At 42.1% G+C, this 18,358-nt stretch overlaps 1 pseudogene; it reads right to left on the bottom strand.

The window, feature by feature from the left end:
• The window catches only part of LOC149148040 (uncharacterized), a 40,282-nt pseudogene extending 36,783 nt beyond the window's left edge, over window positions 1–3,499 (bottom strand).
• Between the last annotated feature and the right edge of the window lie 14,859 nt (window positions 3,500–18,358).

The raw sequence follows: 18,358 nt of genomic DNA, 5'->3' as shown, positions 1-18,358 counted from the left end.
GGCGAACCAACAGAAGATAATACCTATGGGAAAATTGCAGGGAATCACTGTGGATATTGAGGGAGCGAGTGTGCTAGCAGACTTTGAAGTGATAGAGATTGTTGATGACAACAATCCCTACCCCGCGCTCTCAATAATTGATTGGGCCAATAACATGAATGGGGTGATTAGTTTGAAGAAGTGCAAGATGATTTTTGAAAATAAGTCACTACGCATAGTTATACCTTTGGACCCTACTAAAGGATTGCACTATACAGAGCCAGTGTGTGATTATGAAAGTGATGATGATTTGGACTGCATCTACAAAATAACGCGTGATAGTAAGACTGGGTAAATCCCACCACGGATAGACAAATTTGGTGGCAGCGCAAAAGCTCCTGCACTTCAGATTCGGATGAGGAGATAGAGTGATGGTAGAACCGGTTACACGAGGTAACCACGCTTAATTGTATCATGATGACAAGGTCACTACATTGTGTATCGACAGAAGCGAGATATTTGCCTATGTATGATGGATTAGGTGAGGTAGATTCTTTCTTGGATAGATTCGAAAGGGAGGTGTCGGAAAAGCAATGTTTCCAAGCCTTGAACTAGGTACTAAGCGCTATGCCTATGAGGTGGTGGGGTATGCACAAAGGGAGCTTTGAAGACTATCACGCATGTAGAAAAATGATACACTCATAGTTTGAGAAACTTATAGTGCGAATGGCAGATAAATACAATGGATGGGATGGTCCACGTGTGCATCTATCCAGGTGGGTATAGGCATATGGTAAACTACCTGCGGATGCACATAAACTTCGCGTTGGTAGATACGGTTTATAAGCATGTGTTGGGGGAAAAAATACGCGAACGGTCCCTCAAGATGGAATGACAAAGTGTGGAGAGAATGAGCGCGCAGAAGGTTATCCATGCGGAAGCATTTAACAAAGTGTGCAAATCACTAAACAAGGTATGTAGTGCACAACAAAGTGATTGGGACATGTGTGTAGCAATAGTTTTATGGGCTTATAAGACAACGTGCAAGAAACTGATGAGATAGATGCCTTTTAGCCTGCCCTATGGAGCAAATGTTGTAATGTCGATGGAGTATACTATGCCTATTCCGTGCATAGTAGCACCTACAGATATGATGGATCATAGAGCCTTGGATGAAGGGATCGTGCAATTGGATGAAGAAGAATGCTTGGGACTTGATGAAGAAATCCAGCCAAGTAATCTTAGGCTCCAAGAACTCATGAATGAAAGATTTCAATTAAGGGAGAAAAGTGCCATGGTGGAAGAAGAAGTCAAGAAGCTTGAGAAAGAAATAAAGAAGGACCTTCTTGATAAACAAATCGTAGTGATAAAATAGGATGCACATGATTACGTTGACAACTTTGGGGACTACCCCCGAGGGTTGATCAGTTTGATGCCTTGGATTCAACCATATGTTATTAAGGGGATCACAGATGGTGGCGTGATGCAGTTAGTGAATTTAAATGACGAACACTTACTAGGAGAAGTAAATGATTGACGGTTGAAGCTATAAATAGATGGAACGACCACCTGACTAGCCGTGGGAAGCACAATATTAGCACTCCAAGTGGTTGAAAGGAGGCATAGGACTATAAACTACTCTACATGAGAGTTGCATGATGACAGGACTACGTGTAGGAACGAAGTGTCACAAGGTCCTCGATAACACAAGGGTAGCTACACTGCCACGCAAGTTGGTTTGAGACCACATGGAGTGGGCGACAGGCATTTAAGGCAGGATTTATGGGCTAGATTTGGGAAAATCTGCCGCCAAGGTAGCATTAATGGACTATATTTGGGGGGAATGATCGAATTCAAATTCAAAATGCTCTATAAGTTGCAAAAGGGTTGCCCAAAAAGCAACACTTGGAAAATTGATAAATTAGTTGTTGTGCACCCAGAGATCTCTGAACACTGATCTATTAGAGTTGAAGGCATTGTTTGGGCACCTATCTAAGTAGTTGAGTGTTTTTTGGAAACGCAAGATGGCAGCATCTAAAGAAGCCAAGGATATCGGGAAAATGACCACTAGCAAGGTCGCACAGGCCATGATAGTAGAATATGCCCCTGAGAGCACCAGGATAGTCACAGAAATCCCTAAATCATTGTGCACAACGAGACCCAAGAAAGATAAGCAGGCCATTGCTCTGGTGTGCGTGTCCCCTTAAAACTTGTTGCAAACTAAACTAACCATGGAAGAAAAGGGGAAAGCAGTTACTCTGGAAACTAATGAGGAGGAGGAAGACCTTGAAGAAATACTTTTCAAAGAGGAGGAGGACGAAGATATGGAGGTGGAAACCGAGAGCACAGAGCCTCTAACTAGGTTGCCCGCATATGTTCCTCCATGGAAGGGAAAGGCAAGGGTACCTAAGGACCTAGATGAGAGAAAGAGCTCTCTTTAGACTCCACTGCTACCCGACAATATCTTTTTTGAAGGAGCGCACTTGGGATGGTTGCCGAGTCTAAAGTTTGAAGACTGGGATCTCGCAGACCACGAGAATTTCCCACACTTGGCAACTGCATAGCTCATGAAGCCAAAGAAAAACACTACGGCAGGAGTCACAGAGTTGGAGCCACACAAGTGGTTGCACGAAGTGGAGAAAGAAGGGTTGTTGAACCTCCTCTGGATGCTGCATTACCATCGCGCCTCAGTAACTATCTTTGTCATCAGGTAGCTACTCTTCCTGGTGCATGATGGGTGTTTATGGATGGAGGAGCCCATCCCCATCACGGACCACCTGATTCATAGAATTACCTGACTTCCTTGCAAAGGGGAGGACCCAACGGACATTTTAGAGGGTAAGAGCAACGACTTGGCCATCGCGGAGGTCATGAAGGAAAAATTCAAGCTGGAGAAGAAGAAGAGAGGGCACGCGATCTCCAATATCAACAATAAGGTAGTCAAAGTGGCGACCCAGATATTGGCTGGAAAGGTTATGCGGAAGTGTCGCATGGATGAGGTACTCATGCCAGTGGTAGCACTTGTCGTGAAGTGTGCAGAGGGTATCCAGTTTAACTGGTCAGAGTACCTACGCAAGGAGTTCCTGGAGAATTTTCACGAGGCAAAGGAATAGGGGAAGGCCTTCCACTATGCATGGCTTTTGCTATCCATAGTGTTGGTGGCTTGGGAGTTTCCTGAGAATAGCCATTTCCCCACAATTGTGCGAGATCTTTTGGACGTAGCGAAGTACGCTTCACTGTGGGCCACTAAAGACGTGCAAAGGATCTAATACAGTAAGATATTTTGGGTATTCATGGAGATGAACATCAAAATGGGGATTAAACACAAGCCATGATTATCACCCATTTTCTACAATAGCCTACAAAGATTCACAGAGTTCAAGGCAGACTTCCATCACGTATACTTCAGGGCGCGTAAGGACCCCGCGAAGAAGTGGAATGAACTACCATGCCTGACCACGAACAGAGTTATATTCGCCATGCTTGAGTCATGGCCACTAGAGTGGCACGCTCTTGCCATCTCCACGATGGAAACAAAAAAGTCTACTGCACAATGGAAGAAGGAGGAGGCAAAACTACAAATAGCGCAGTTGGCAGAGAAGAGAAGAAAAGAGGAAGAAACAACAAAGGCACAGGAGACGTCGTGAAGGTAGCAGCAGAACAACAGAAAGTAGTAGCTGAGCAGCAAAAGGAAGCAGAGAAGGAGTGCGAGGGCCATAAGTTGCCCTCGCCTAAGGAAGAGCCTGAGATAGAGGAAGGTGATGCAGACCTAGAAACAACATCTACACAGTTGAAACGATAGTGCCCGAGAGAGTAGATGGGGGTGCGAAAGAAGTTGAAAGCCTATAAGACTTCTTTTGATCCATTCACCCTCACTGAAGGAGATCTCCATGATATAGGGGAGACGGTGTGCGACGTCACTGCGAAGGCCCTCCAGCAGCTCGCAGAGGAGAATCAGATTGTGTTGGGGGCCCTCTGAGCACAAATACAGGAGCTGCAGGTGCGCACTCCTTAAGCTGGTACTCTCTCGACCAACCTTGCAGTAGGAATGACTGCAGCTGAGTAAATGTTGCGTGCCCACATGACCAACACCATAGTGCCGCTAGAGTGGGCATTGGTTACAAAGAATGAGGCTAAAAAGCCTACGGTCAGTGCGTTGAAGGGAATAAGGATCAACATGGTTGCGCTCCCTTGGGAGACACTCTATGTCCTACAGGATGGAATGACTTCAGAACTGCGGGCTAGGGAGGGCCACACACTACAGGTGTTGAGTAAGAAGAAAATTAATATGTAACAACTAAGCCTGCAGCGTGACGAGGTAGTGGAACATAACCGACAGATGGTGCAGGTGGTTGAGGAGGCCTACCAGATGGTCCTTGAGTTGGCCATCCCAGTAGAGGCACCAGTAGAGGTCCACATCCAGAGGTTAGCAGCAGGGGTGTGCGAGGCACCAGAAGAGATGGCTAAGGTTCAGTTGGAGCTGAACCTTCAGATAGTAGGGCTCGGTTGAAGGTGTATTCTTCAACTCCTCCAGAGGTGATGGAATAGCGTGTTAGCGCCATCACAACTAAAACATAGGAGATCAATAGTGCAGTGAAGTACTGCACCAAAAATTTGGAAGAGTTGTTTGAGGTCCTCACCACTCTGCAAGAGGATCCAAACATACAACACTTAGAAACAGAGTCGCATGAGCTGCAACAAAGATATGATGATATAATAGGGACCGCACAGATAGTGGCCCTTACACAGAGGCTTGCACAGATGCAACAGGAAAAAGTGCTTAAGGAGTAGGTAGACATGACACGATACAAAGAAGTGGTTTTGAAGGCATGCCTCCAACCATGGATCAATGAGGCATTCATCATTATAGCCTTGATAAAATCCAAGGTCATGCAGATGTAGGGAACATAGGAGCAGATACAAGGAAGTAGTTTAGATAAAGCAGTCTCTAAACAGCATGTGCAGGAGGTACAGTAGGCAGCTGCTCAGTGCACTGTCGATCTTGTAATAGTTCGGGTAGAGTTGGGAGGTCTCTGCAGGAAGATCTCTACACCAATAGAGTGACCCGAGGGCGAGTCACAATGTTTGTATTGGGGGCCTGTTGGGTGCAGGATCCCCCAAGGGAAGTTTTGGGGCTTAAAGCCCAGATTTTGACTAAATCTGATGTAAAGACTCCGTGTTTTGTGGGCACGGAGCACGAACTTGTAAATGAGTCATAGGGTTGTCTGCCCTCATTTTTTAAATGTAGTGTTGGATTTAGAGATCTACCTGTTAGCCTCTTATTACAATAGGTTTCATATTTCATGATTGACTGTTTACATGCCAAATATGTCATTCTTTCCATGTGGCAAAGGTTCCATATTTCCAAGAAAAACTCAGAAAATTTAAAAAATTTAAAGAGGGTATGCCCTAAAAGAAAAATCAAAGGGAAAAAGGAATAAATTGGCCAAAGAGAAAATTAAATGAAATGAACCCCAAACAAAAGGCCAGGAAAGTGTGCTAGCTCAAATGCCACTACTATATTCCATTTTTAAAGAGTTTCACAGTTAAGGGAAGGCCAAACAACTTAATCTTGCCTTCCCTAGGTTTAAATTGCTTGTTATAGAGATAGAGAATAAAAATCTATCCAAACTGTTTAATCTTGATAGATCATTAGATAGGTAGAGAAACAAGGGTGCTCAACAGCTTAATCTGAGCCCCGGAAGGCATAAGGATCGATTTAGATAGGATGATAGCAAAAAGAAAAGTTGAAAAGCTGGGTTTGCTAGTTCAAGTGCACCCAAACCAAAAAGAATACAAAATGCTAGGTAAGTAGGCCGGGTAGGTAGTTCTGAGGTGGCAGAATGATGAATTGTGATCCATTTCAAGTTTTCAAGTGTTAAATCTATTTTGATCACAAGTATAAGGCAAAATCCATTTGGAGCAGCTCAAGAGAGGCATGTCTAACTTCCCCTTCTTCCTTTTCCCCAAAATCATTCACTAACTTTCCCTAAAGAGGTCAAGATCTGCTTGATATCTTTAAAAAATCATCATATTCCATAAACATTTGCTTAAGTAAAGATCTACTTTACTTAGGATGCTCATATTTATTCTATAAGTCCTAATTCCTGTTTGTAGCCTAAGATTTCTAAACTTAGCGCTTTCTTCACCAGTTTCATATTAACTTATAACATTATTATATAAATCCCCATCTATTTCCCCTTCCCCTACTAAAAATATGCTAAATATCCCCTTATATACATATCCCCTCCCTCTGGTTGAAAAATAACCATAAGTATGCTTGGGAATTACTAAGTTTGCCTGAAACTTAGTAAGAACCCTCATTTTGCCTCTTTAACCATCTCCCTATGCATTCGGACCCCTTCCGATGCATTAACAACCCCTTCAAATGCATCAAAGTCCACCTCCGATCTCATATTTTCCCTTCTGACTCCATAAAAATCCTCGTTTCCATGCTTCGGACCCCTTTCGATGACTTATAAACCCTCCTCCGATGGAAACCCCCCCCCTCCGACGCGATATCACTGTCAGAGGTAATAACAGTGTTGGCCCCTTTTCATATATGCCCCCATTCTTCGTGCTCCGATGCGATATCGCTATCAGGGGCGATTCCTATCGCATTTTCCATATATCCCGCATATATATATTTTATCGTTAAAACCCGCTTTATTGTTATAACCTAAGTTTTTCATAAAACTTAAGTTTTATCGAAAAAGACTGCATTTTCCATGTATCGCAAGCCTCATTGTTTTTTTCACTTATCGGCGGTCGCATATGTGTTAAGGCCCGCCCTATGGTTCTCCGCCGATGCGATATGCCGATTTGTTGGCAGCCGTCGGATCAAGCCTCAGATCTAACGGCCCATATTAAATCGCAGCCCCCCCATTTCGCTCGCCCAGTGCTACATGTTAAAAGCCATTCCTCTCCCGATCGCCGATGCGATATCGGCGATCACTCCATCGCTTCAGCCCAGATTTGCTCTGGACAACGAGCACGGCCTTAGCACGGTCTTCAGTATGCAATCCTCCTTTATGTTGCAGTATTTCTTCAGTTTGAAAATATTTTGATGAGCCAAGTGCTGATACTCATCCAAAGCCCACAGAGGTGCCACCACAACTATTTTTTGCCATAAAGTGGCAAAAAAGGGGCGATTTGATAGTTAAAGTGTATCAGTGGAGAGAAAAGGCCCTGATTCAGTGTTAAAGTGTATCAGAGTTGCGGCAAAGAGTATCAGATTAAATAATATCAGTGGAAAACTTTAATATTGAAGCAGATGAGCAATAAAGAGCCCCAGAAAAGTCAAAGAATATCAGTGATGGAATTTAAAGCCATTAAGGCTCACCAGATCAAAGTTAATGCACATAAGGCCACCTAAGGGTAGCGCTACAGAAACCAAAGCACAGTTACTGCAGAATGCACAGCAGAGAACTCAAAGGACACCATATTTAGTCATTTTGAATGCGGTTGCCTCCAGCGCAGCATAAATAGATATCTGTTACATTTATTTCAGGATAAGTTAGGTTAATCACAGTTATTTCCCCAGATCTTCCCTCGGATCTGTTTTGTAGATATTTTTCTTATAAATACCACCCTGAACAATGTATTAAGGGTTGGTTGGTTGATAACTCCTCTCCAAACTTGCACTGTATTCTTTGAGAGCCTCTATAATCAAAGATCGCTGGAATGCTTGGATGGCGAACTGTCTGTTGTGTTTTAATGGCTAAAGAGTGAACTACGCAATTCTAATGCTTCTACATGGCTCAATAAGTCTTTCTTGCCTTTCTTTTCATTTTATATGTGTTTATATCACCATTGTGTCATAATCTAATTAAAAGAAAAGAAGAATAGCTTAGAATTTGCTCAGCAGCACTCTATGCTCAATTCCTGTTATTTCTCCATGTTTTCCTCAGAAATAGTTATGAATATGCATACTTGAATGATCATGTTTACGTTGTTTCTCTCATTTATGAATGATTGTTTAGGAATCCTTGACTGCTCCTAGATAAAGTTCATTCGCCCTCCTTCTGTTAGCTGATGAAAGATTCTTAGTTGCCTTTCATCTCTAACCTTCATTCCATTTTTTTTTTACAGCTTGATATTGTTCCATGTGTAGCTATCCTACTCTGTATTCCTCTTGTGACCAAGAAAACGCACCTGCAACCCTTATCCTTGACTCCATGCCCAATGGTTTGAACTTCTCACACTTTACAGTCCAACTCCGTTTGAAAACCATCATCCTTCCCAACAAAACTCAAACAAAACCCATATATACCATAACTAGCCTAAAATCATATCAAAACAAAGCTAAATTATAAAGAGAGAGCCCTCTATGATTGCAGGTAGGCTAGAACCTTTAATCCAAAGATTGGTTTGTGGTTACCTCAATCGTATCCCTTAAGGAGCCAAGGGAAAACCTGAGTGATAACGTCATTGGCGACTCCACTGGGGAACAATCTTTAGAAAATTCCAAAAAACAAGTTAGAAGCTGGCTCCTAAGAAGAAATCTCGCTATACGAGGTCAAACCCAGACCCAAATCCCCCATCTGCTGTTGAAAATCCTAATTTAATCTCAAGGAACCTCAGGAAGCTAGAGCGAGGAGAAGATTTTGTTGATTATAGTCCTAAAACAGTTCAGCCAAGTTGTGTTCCAACCCCTGTCAAAGTTTTATTCAGGCAGAGTCCCACCCAAAAGAAAGATCCCTATTGGATTCAGACAGCGAATTGAAATCGGGAGATCGCCAGATGGAATTCGACCATCACGAACACAGGTTCCTCCATGTCGTCTGAGAAAACCCAGATCTGAAATACCCTCCTTCCATTGCTCAATCCAGCCTTTACGATTCCTAGATCTCCACACATGGGCGATTTCGTTCAGCCCCCACTTCCCCTAGTTCATCATCCACCTCTCAAAGAACCTCCTCCACTCCTCCATTCACTGCAAATACTACTCTCATTACCACTGTTATTACTGTTGTTCCAGTCATTCCATTTATCCCTACTGTTCCACTTATACCAGTAAATATGGCTAATAGATATGCACCCTTACAGTTGCTTGCAAATCCAGGGGCTATGCCTTAGGATTATCAAACCAAAATCACATATTTTGATGCTAATGGTTCTAACACTTCCCTTCAACATACCAAGAAAATGCAGGACTATTTTGAGAATTATGAAATAGACGATGATCATGTAAGAATGAAGATTTTTGTCCAAAGTCTCATAGGTGATGTAAGGCCCTGGTTTAGAGCTCTCCCTGAAAATTCCATAGCTGACCCAGAGGCCCTTTACCAAACATTCCTCAACGGATGGGAGAAAAAGAGAGATCCACTGCACATTCTATCTAAGTATGACACTATCAAAAGAGGCCCTCAAGAAACTGGCTTAGACTATTGTGCTAAATTCAACAATGTTTACAATGCTATTCCACAGAACCTTAGACCTCCACCTGATCTAGCTTTATACAAATTCCCTGATGGATTTGATTCCGACATGGCATATCAATTGAGGGAAAGAGCCCCTCAAAGCTTAGTATACATGCATAATGTAGTTGTTAGTGTGGAGGCAAATCTGATTGCTAAACAAAATAGAGCAAGCGCTGAGAGAAGAACTACTTTTAAAGATGAAACCTCAGTTTTTGAGCAAAAATTGGATACAATCATCAATCGTGTGGACAATATTGGAGATAGAGTGGGAACTATTGAGAGAAAATCATCATGGGAAGGACAACAAGCTAATACTATCAGAAGCCCAAATTTTAGAAAAAATCAAAACCCAAATGTTGGAAGGGCTAGTCTTGACCATGATATAAGACCTCCTTTTCATGAAAACTATGCTGAAGCATCCACAACTAGTAAGCCAACCGATGACTCTCACATAAACTTGATGGGTTTGAAAAATGAACAACATATTTTTCTAACCCAAGAAGACCAAGATGATCATGATATAAATCAATTTCAGACCAAGTCTGGAGAGTCATTTGACTTCAAAGAAGGCTATGATTCAGCTGTCTACGAAGTCCATAAACAATACAAATTGAGAACAAGAACCATTGATGTGTCTGATCCCATCAAGCCAAAGGATGCCAAACAACCTAAGAAAATAAAAGACGAGACCGTTATTACAGAACCTTCTGAAAAAGCAGTCCCAAATCCAAAAGAAGTGACTGTGGAAGATATAACAGATATATCAGACATTCGGACCTTTAAAGATGAGCCTTGTGTATCCTCTTCCTCAAAAGACAATGTAAACAGCACTCCTGAAAGCCTTCCCAAAACAGAAAAATCTCAAGAAATCACTGAAATTCAAGAGAAAAACACTGAAACTCCAATTGAAAAGGGAAAATCTGCCAGTCACAACACTAAAACTCAATCAGAGAAGTCCTTTTATTTAGAGTCAGAAATTGGTAAACTAAAGATATCTATCCCTCTCTCTGAGCTTGCTAAACATGATGTATATAGACAGAAAATCAAAAGATCCCTGCAAATGCCAGAGAACAGGGATCATGTTAATGTCTCAGATGATCAGCCTGAGCTGCTTTTTGATCCTGAAGTCGATGGAAAATCAGCAAATAGAGTTGTTTTACCCTTTTATGTCAGTTTGCACATACATGATAAAGTATTTCATAATGCAATGTTTGATTCAGGTGCTTCACACAACCTAATGCCCAAAGCTGTAATGGAGAAGCTAAACCTTGATGTTACTAGACCATACAAAGACCTATTCTCATTTGATTCTAGTCAAGTCAAGTGTTTAGGCTTAATCAAAGACTTATGTGTGTCTTTAGTCCAATATCTCAACAAAACAATCCTAATGGACGTGGTGGTTGCTGACATTCCACCAAAGTATGGCATGCTCTTATCAAGATCTTGGGGAGAAAAAATCCAAGGATCTCTCCAATTAGACCTCTCTTATGCCACTATATCAGTCTTTGGGCAACCAAAGAGACTGTATAGGGAAAAACTTATGAAATATGTGGTAAGTAGTGAGGAAAAGCCCCAAAACTTTCCAATTTAATCAATCCATTCTGATATGGATTCGTTTATCTTGTTTAATGATGATATGTCTCCTCCCACTGATGATAAGATTTTTGGCTTTAGAGCTAGAAATCTGCACAAATGAAGAATCGGTTGCCTATACCCATGAAACTGTTATAACCATTGATGCAACCAGCACACAATAAGAACTCCATGAAACACAAAATTCAAATCTTCCCACTCCTAAAATGGTGGAAACTCTCAATACTATTCAAGAGCAAGAAATCCTATGGTATTTGGAGCTTGATGGTTCAGTTAATAAGCTAGGAGCAGGGGCAGGAGTATGGATCCATAATACACAAAACAATCATGCAGAGGGTCATGCTTATAGATTAAACTTCAGATGTACTAACAACATGGTAGAGTATGAAGCCCTCCTTTTAGGCCTTAAACTCATCAAATCTCTAGGAGCTGCAAAAGTTTCCATTCTAGGTGACTCCGATTTGATCATTCAACAGATGAAAGGTAACTTTTTTACTAATGACAATAGGCTAAGGGCTTATAGGTCTGCTTCCATAGAAATCATCAATTCCTTCACCGAATCCAAGCTTGCCAAAATTCCAAGAAGCCATAATCTCCACGCGCACAGCCTAGCAACTTTTGATAGCACATGCAAGCTGCCATTTGAGCCCAATCACCATTTCATAGCAGAAATAAAAAACAGGCTTGCAGTCCCAAACAATGTCAAAGACTAGCAAGTCTTTGAAAATGATGCACAGATCAATAATTTCCTCACTTTACAGCAAGAATTTTCAAGCCTAAAGATTGATACGAATGCCATGGATGACCCACAACAGCAAATGAGCCAAAATGAGCATACTATAACAGCTAAAGTAGCAAATCAAATGTTGCGCCCAACCATCTTTTATGACAAGAACATAGAAGAGCTGAAACAAATGAATTTGGACGAAATAGCTAAGGCAGAGGCTGAAGTTATTGAACTGAAAGACAATTTCCTTCCCACAGGCTTGACTCCCTTAGAATACATATTCGATTCAAATGACATTCCCAAAAAGCCAAAAATGCAACCCTTAAACACTGTAATTGAAGACTGTAATATTGGGATAGCAGAAAAGCCCAAAATGATAAAACTGTCTAAGTCTTTGCCCCCTAATCAAAAGCCAAAGTATGTTGACCTGTTTAAAGAGTTCCAAGATGTATTTTCATGGATTTATAAGGACCTCAAGTCCTATGATACTTCAGTCATTCAACATACCATCCCTTTGAAACCAAATCAAAAGCCTTTCAAACAGAAACTAAGGAGAATCAACCCTGTGCTTCTCCCCTTGATTGAGAAAGAAGTAAAGAGAATGTTTGAAGCTGGAATTATAGCACCAATCAAATTTTCAGAATGGGTATCCAACTTAGTGCCCACAAGGAAGAAAACAAGTGAGATTAGATTATGTGTTGACTTAAGAAATCTTAACCAAGTCTCCCTTAAAGACCACTACCCATTTCATGGACCACATTCTACAAAGGGTTGCAGGGTCTTCAATAATTTCTTTGCTTGATGGCTTCTCAGGATTCAATCAAATATTAGTTCACCCAGATGATCAGGATAAAGCTGCCTTTACAACACCATGGGGAACCTTTAAATATGTCAAAATGCCTTTCGGACTAAAAAACGTAGGTGCTACTTTTCAAAGAGCAATGGACATTGCCTTTGCCAAATAAATCCATGATTTCTTAGTAGTCTACCTTGATGACCTTACCCCATTCTCAAAATCAGACCAGGAGCATTTAAAACATCTAAGGCAAGTGTTCCTAACTTGCAGAAAATATGGCATATCTTTAAACCCCAAGAAGTCTCTCTTCGGCCTAGAAGAAGGAAAATTGCTGGGCCATATTATCTCAAAAGATGGAATTAGAATTGATCCAGACCGAATTCAAGCCATTCTTCAAATCCCTTATCCAAGAAACATCAAAGAATTACAAGCCTTCCTAGGAAAGATCAATTTCCTAAGGAGATTTATCCCTAACTTGGCCGAGCTGATAAGAATGCTAAACAACATGCTCAAGAAAGATTCCAAAGTTAAATGGTCTTTAGAAGCCAAGCAAGCCTTTGAGGGCATAAAATCTACCTTAACCCAAGCCCCAATCCTCACAAGTCCACAATTTTATAGAGATTTTATCATTTTTTCCTTTGCTTCTCTATACACCATTGTTGTTGTCCTATTACAAAAGGATAATCAGGGATCTGAAAAGCCCATTGTTTTCTTTAGCCGAGCCCTTAGAGATGCGCCCTTGAAGTATCATATCATGGAGAAACAAGCATATGCCCTGTTGTGGGGAAAAGTATCCGACTCGGAATGACCCTATTCCTACTCTAAGGGTGATAGTTCCTTAGCAACAACAGAAAGTAAAGCTATTTGATGTTTCTTCTTTATGAAAATACAGAGAAGAGAAAGAGATTGACCAACCGATGTCTTTCGCTATTGTCGATCCCGTCTTCTCTCCTTGCTGCTTGCTCCCAGCTCCTTAGCTCTTTCGCCGGCCCAGCTACACAAAGATCCTGCAAAAGACAAGAGAGGGAAACTACAAGAAGCATGCATTCATAACTGATTCATGGATTAGAACAAATCAAATATACAAATACGACAATACATCATTGCAATACAAGTATATAGAAGAACCTCAAATGCTTTATTGATAGAAGAAATAAGGTTCTGAGAGGGTTACAACCATAAAGGCCCAATCTAGCAGCACCTCCCAGCAGCAAGAAATCTCCTCTTCTCCTCCTTAAAAGCAATCACCCAATAGCTCTAACTGTAAACCAACAGCACTTCCTTACTTTGCACAAAATTCCAGCCTCCCTAGACCTCATAAGAGAGCTCTATATATAGGGTAAATGGAGAAAGGATGAGTCAGCTTGAGACTGACATGAAGCTGCCTTGTGTCCTCTCTCTCTTCAGTTAAACTTTAGTTCTTGAGTCCACTTGGAGATCCTTGCTTCCACATGGATATCAAGTACCTCTTACTCATCATAGGGCGAATTTGCTGATCCAAGTGTCTTCTGGAAGCTTCCTGGGCATCTGACACCTTGCAGAATGGTTGTGCCACTTGGCCAATCTCGCCCAGCGCAGGTAGCCTTCAGCTCTTTTGACATTCATCGCAGGTACAGAGTGGGACAGTTGACATTCAGCGCAGATGCTCAGTGGAGCAGTTGACATGAACTTAAAATTGCCTGTTTTTGAGTGTTTTCAGGTGGAGAACTGATAGGAAGTGCTGTGGTTTGCTGACCTTGTTCTTCTAGGGGTAAGAACAACATGTTTAGGGACTTTGGATCCTTGTAATTATCGACATTTCATGATCCATGCTGCGAGGCACAAAAATGTCTATAACAGTTGCCCCCTAAAGTATGAGGTCGTTTATCGGGTGAAATGCTTTATCCAGAGGGTCCGAAGTTCATTCAAGTGCTGAGAGGTGCCCTGTAATACAATACAATACAATACATTATTTTTCATTCTGTTTTCATGATCTAGCTGAGGCGGGCATTCCCATGCTCAGCTTTATAAACACATTTTGGTACATAGAACAGACGATCGTCTGATGATAGACTGATAATTCTCTGCTGAAATTATCATCCTTTGAATAGGATGATCATCTGCTGCAATGATGTACATGACAAATGCTTTTATATTTCCTGAATATATATTGCAGCCCGGATGGATGAAACTAGATCCGGGGTCTTCAAAACTCGTTCGATCTTCACTCGAAGTACAAGTCGATCCATGTGAGAATTGCGCTGAAGTCGAACATGGAAAGACATCGCTTGATTACCGGTCAATGATGAAAACCGTTAACAAGCGCGAGAGGAATCACCAATAATGATAATGATCCTCAAGGTACTGCAGTACAATTCACGTGGCGTGAATAAAGGACTTGGCGTCGAACGCCACGCAAAATCTTCTGTTCGAGGGTCATTGATGTATACCTGTCGCCGGAAGTGAGAAACTTGCCATTGAGGCATGCAAGCTTCAAAGTACTGAAGGGGTTGTTCCTAGATCAACTTCTTGGATAATGAGCTGAAGTCGACAAGAAGCGATCCGTCAAAGGAGGGCCTTAATGAATCCCACATCAATGACACGGAACGGAGCTAATGATTTTAGTGGAGGTGAAAACAAACTGTGACATATGATTCAGGGTGGCGATCATGGACGGATGAAGGATAATGTATGGTAGTGGATGGGACACGGTTGACACTTTCAGAATGACCTCTCTTGAACATATAACGACACTGATGCGATGGATCGGTAGCATTACCCCAAATGTGGATGGTTTGGCGAGGACCATGGTGATGAGACCGGTGAATGAAACAACCCAACCCGATGTGGTACGGAGGAAAAGTGTCATGTTCAAGAGCGACTTGCTACCGTTAAAGCTTTGAGGTTCTCCCAATTTTTCCCCAGTCATTTCTGACCAGTACCTCTTTATTTTTGTCAAGCTTGAGGAGGATAACATATGCTTGTTCTATAACCTGCCCTTCGGGCAAGCCTATCGCTATGATTTAACGAGCTTAGCGATAGGGAAACTTGTTCTCGTCTAAAGACAAGTTTGTCGCTATTTAATCATTTTAACGAGTCTAACGACAAGGAAAACTCGGTCCTTTTCATTTTTAGAGAGTCTGAAAAGATACAGAAAGTTAACTCCACAATTCCTTTTTCGTCATCTAATCCCTTAAGCCCGAAAAAGTATAAAACAATACAGAAGGGATGGATGTTCGGTACTTTTAACGAGCCGAACAAGACAAGCGCTCGATATTTTTGTGTAATAATCCCTCAGGTCCAAAAAGATTAAAGTCTAAATGAGGGATAGCTCTTTCGGTCCCTTTAACGAGATGGAAGGCCAAAACTCGGCAAACTTTTCATATTTTACGAGTTAGAAAAGAGCTCAAAGAGGAATCGTCTTTTGAGGAACGAGTGATAAACAGGGATAGCAACTGATTCCAGGTACAAGTTGGAATTTTCCAATCACGGCAGTGTCACAAGGATGGCTAGGTGAAATCACTCTTCGCAGCTGTTCCTCAAAATGGGTAAACAATCATATGGGGGTGAACGATCGGCCAAATGACGGTGGAGGTGGTGGATGAAAACACGACCAAGGCTTTTAAGGCTAACAAATTTACGATCGCAATGGTTATTTACCGGGATAGGTTCATTTTTTAATGAGCTTGAACTCTGGTGGAAACTCTTGCTCACGCTTTTCTATTTTTTAACGAGCATAAATTCCGCGGTAAAACTGCTCGATTACATGGTCAAACTTGATTTTTACTATTACTAGCTTTTCTCTTTTCAAATACAGTACTGCACTTTCAATTGCTGCAACAAACTTTGTTAGAAATGGATAATATTTGCATGAAAATGAGATTATAACCCTAATATTTAACTTTAAACTATGTAAAAAGTCATAAAAAGGTGTTTTTACCTCTCATTTACCATTTCATTTGCATTTGGTTTGTTGGAGCTCTGGAGGTGCCTCTTCTTCCTTGATTTTCACCAGCTGATTCCGGGAGATTCTGCGGACGATTTTCGGCGCCGTTTGGACCAGGTAGGAGCTAAACCCTAGCCCTTCACTTTCATGGTTTCCTTTTTCAGTTTCATGCATGTTTTTCAGGGTTTCTGAGCCCCAGGGGTTTCATCAAAACGCCCTAGCATCAGCGCAGGTTCTCCTTTCGAGACCTGCGCTGAATGCCAAGCTGTCTTAAGGCAGCCTGCGCTTCAGCGCAGGGGAGAGACTCTCTGCCTGCGCTGGGCCTAGAAAACTGATCCTGCATGTTATTTTTTGATGATTTTTTTGCCAGTTTTTCATCAAAATCAAGAACTTACTCCTTCTCTTGTTTGTTTGCAGGGAACCTTGAACAAAATGTCCCTTACATGGCGAGAACGAGAACATGAATAGGAGGACATGATTGCCCTCCATGACCCGGTCACGGTGAACGCACTACGGAACTGTGGCCTGCTGAAGTTCTTCCGTATCTCTAGCATGAGAGCACAGATTTCTTTACTGCAGTATATGCTTGATGCTTGGGATCCTGTTAACCAAATATTCCAGATTAGGGGGAAGTCCATCCCCTTGACCATAGAGGACATGTACTTCTTGAATGGGTTGTCAAGGCGGGGTGCCCCTGTTTCCTTGTCAGGTACGGCTCGAGGGACCGATTCCACCAGAGATTATATCCGTCAGTATTGCAGGGAAGGTTCACAGCCGAGCAGAGACGACAAGATCATTATCCGTGAGATCACTGATAGGTCTCTCAGGTCCATTCTGTTTACCATTGGTAGGGTGGCCGGTAGCGCAGCTTTACATGTTGCCAATAGATCTTACATGCAGCACGCCTTGGAGTGTCTCCAACCGAAAGTGTTTAACTGGTGTGATGCAGTACTTGTTCAGATGAAAAGTCAATTGACCAAGGTAAAGGACGGGAAGCTGAAGAACTTTGGATTTGGTTCTATTCTGACTACCTTTGCCTTGGAGAAAATCCCATTGATGCAGCCTCAGTACATCATACTTGACTTGCCTTCTCCGACCGAGCCACGCATGCAGAGGTGGGTCGACCACATGTCTCGACACGCTGGTCAACCTCAGATTACTTTTATTGAGGCCTTCTTTAGGTGGTTCGAGCGCCAGGAGATGGCGTTTTCTGAGTATCCATACGTGGGTATGGACTACCGAGGTGATCCGGATTTGGTGCTACCGGATGGCGAGCAATGGGGTGCTATCGGTAAAATCTCTGACCATGTCACTGTTTATTTTTATTCATAATGTCGCTATGCTCTATTCTATCAAAACTTTTTAATCAAACTCTTGGGTGCATGCAGATGTTGGTCCTGTTCGTCCAGCAGCTCGTCCGCGATCGCCTGTTGCTTCCCCAGCAGCAGAGCCTGCTAGGAGAGTTTTTATTCGTGACCTTGACGATACTGAGACCCTTACAGCTGTGCAGGAGCAGGTTGAGAGCCTCACTCGTGGTCTTCCGGATGTACAGATTGACGAGTTACCTTTACAGCTGCAGCGACATACTATTGGCGTACCTAGACGATGGACTCGTCTCTTGCGCATGATTGCACAGGCCGTGACGTACTATTATGAGCACCACTAGGCTTGGGTGCCCCCTAGCATCTTTTTGAGTTCTAGGTCATATGACCAATTTTGTTTTGGTTACAGCACATTATGTACAAACTATAAACAGCTTTATATATTTTTATTTTCGGGGTTTATTCTGGTTGATTTGTGATCCACTTGCATAGCACCGATGCATCTTTCTCTCATACATGTCGTAAATGTCTATCTAATACATAGTTTGCTAATGAATCGATTAATGTGTTCAAGTTTCTAGAAATATGTTGATA

The sequence above is a fragment of the Pinus tabuliformis genome, chromosome 9 (genome assembly GCF_031772625.1).
Source record: "Pinus tabuliformis cultivar Carrire ecotype Pingquan chromosome 9, CPIR1, whole genome shotgun sequence".
NCBI lineage: Eukaryota > Viridiplantae > Streptophyta > Pinopsida > Pinales > Pinaceae > Pinus > Pinus tabuliformis.
Note: the sequence above shows the minus strand (reverse complement) of the source record. Positions and strands in the feature narration are given on the sequence as shown.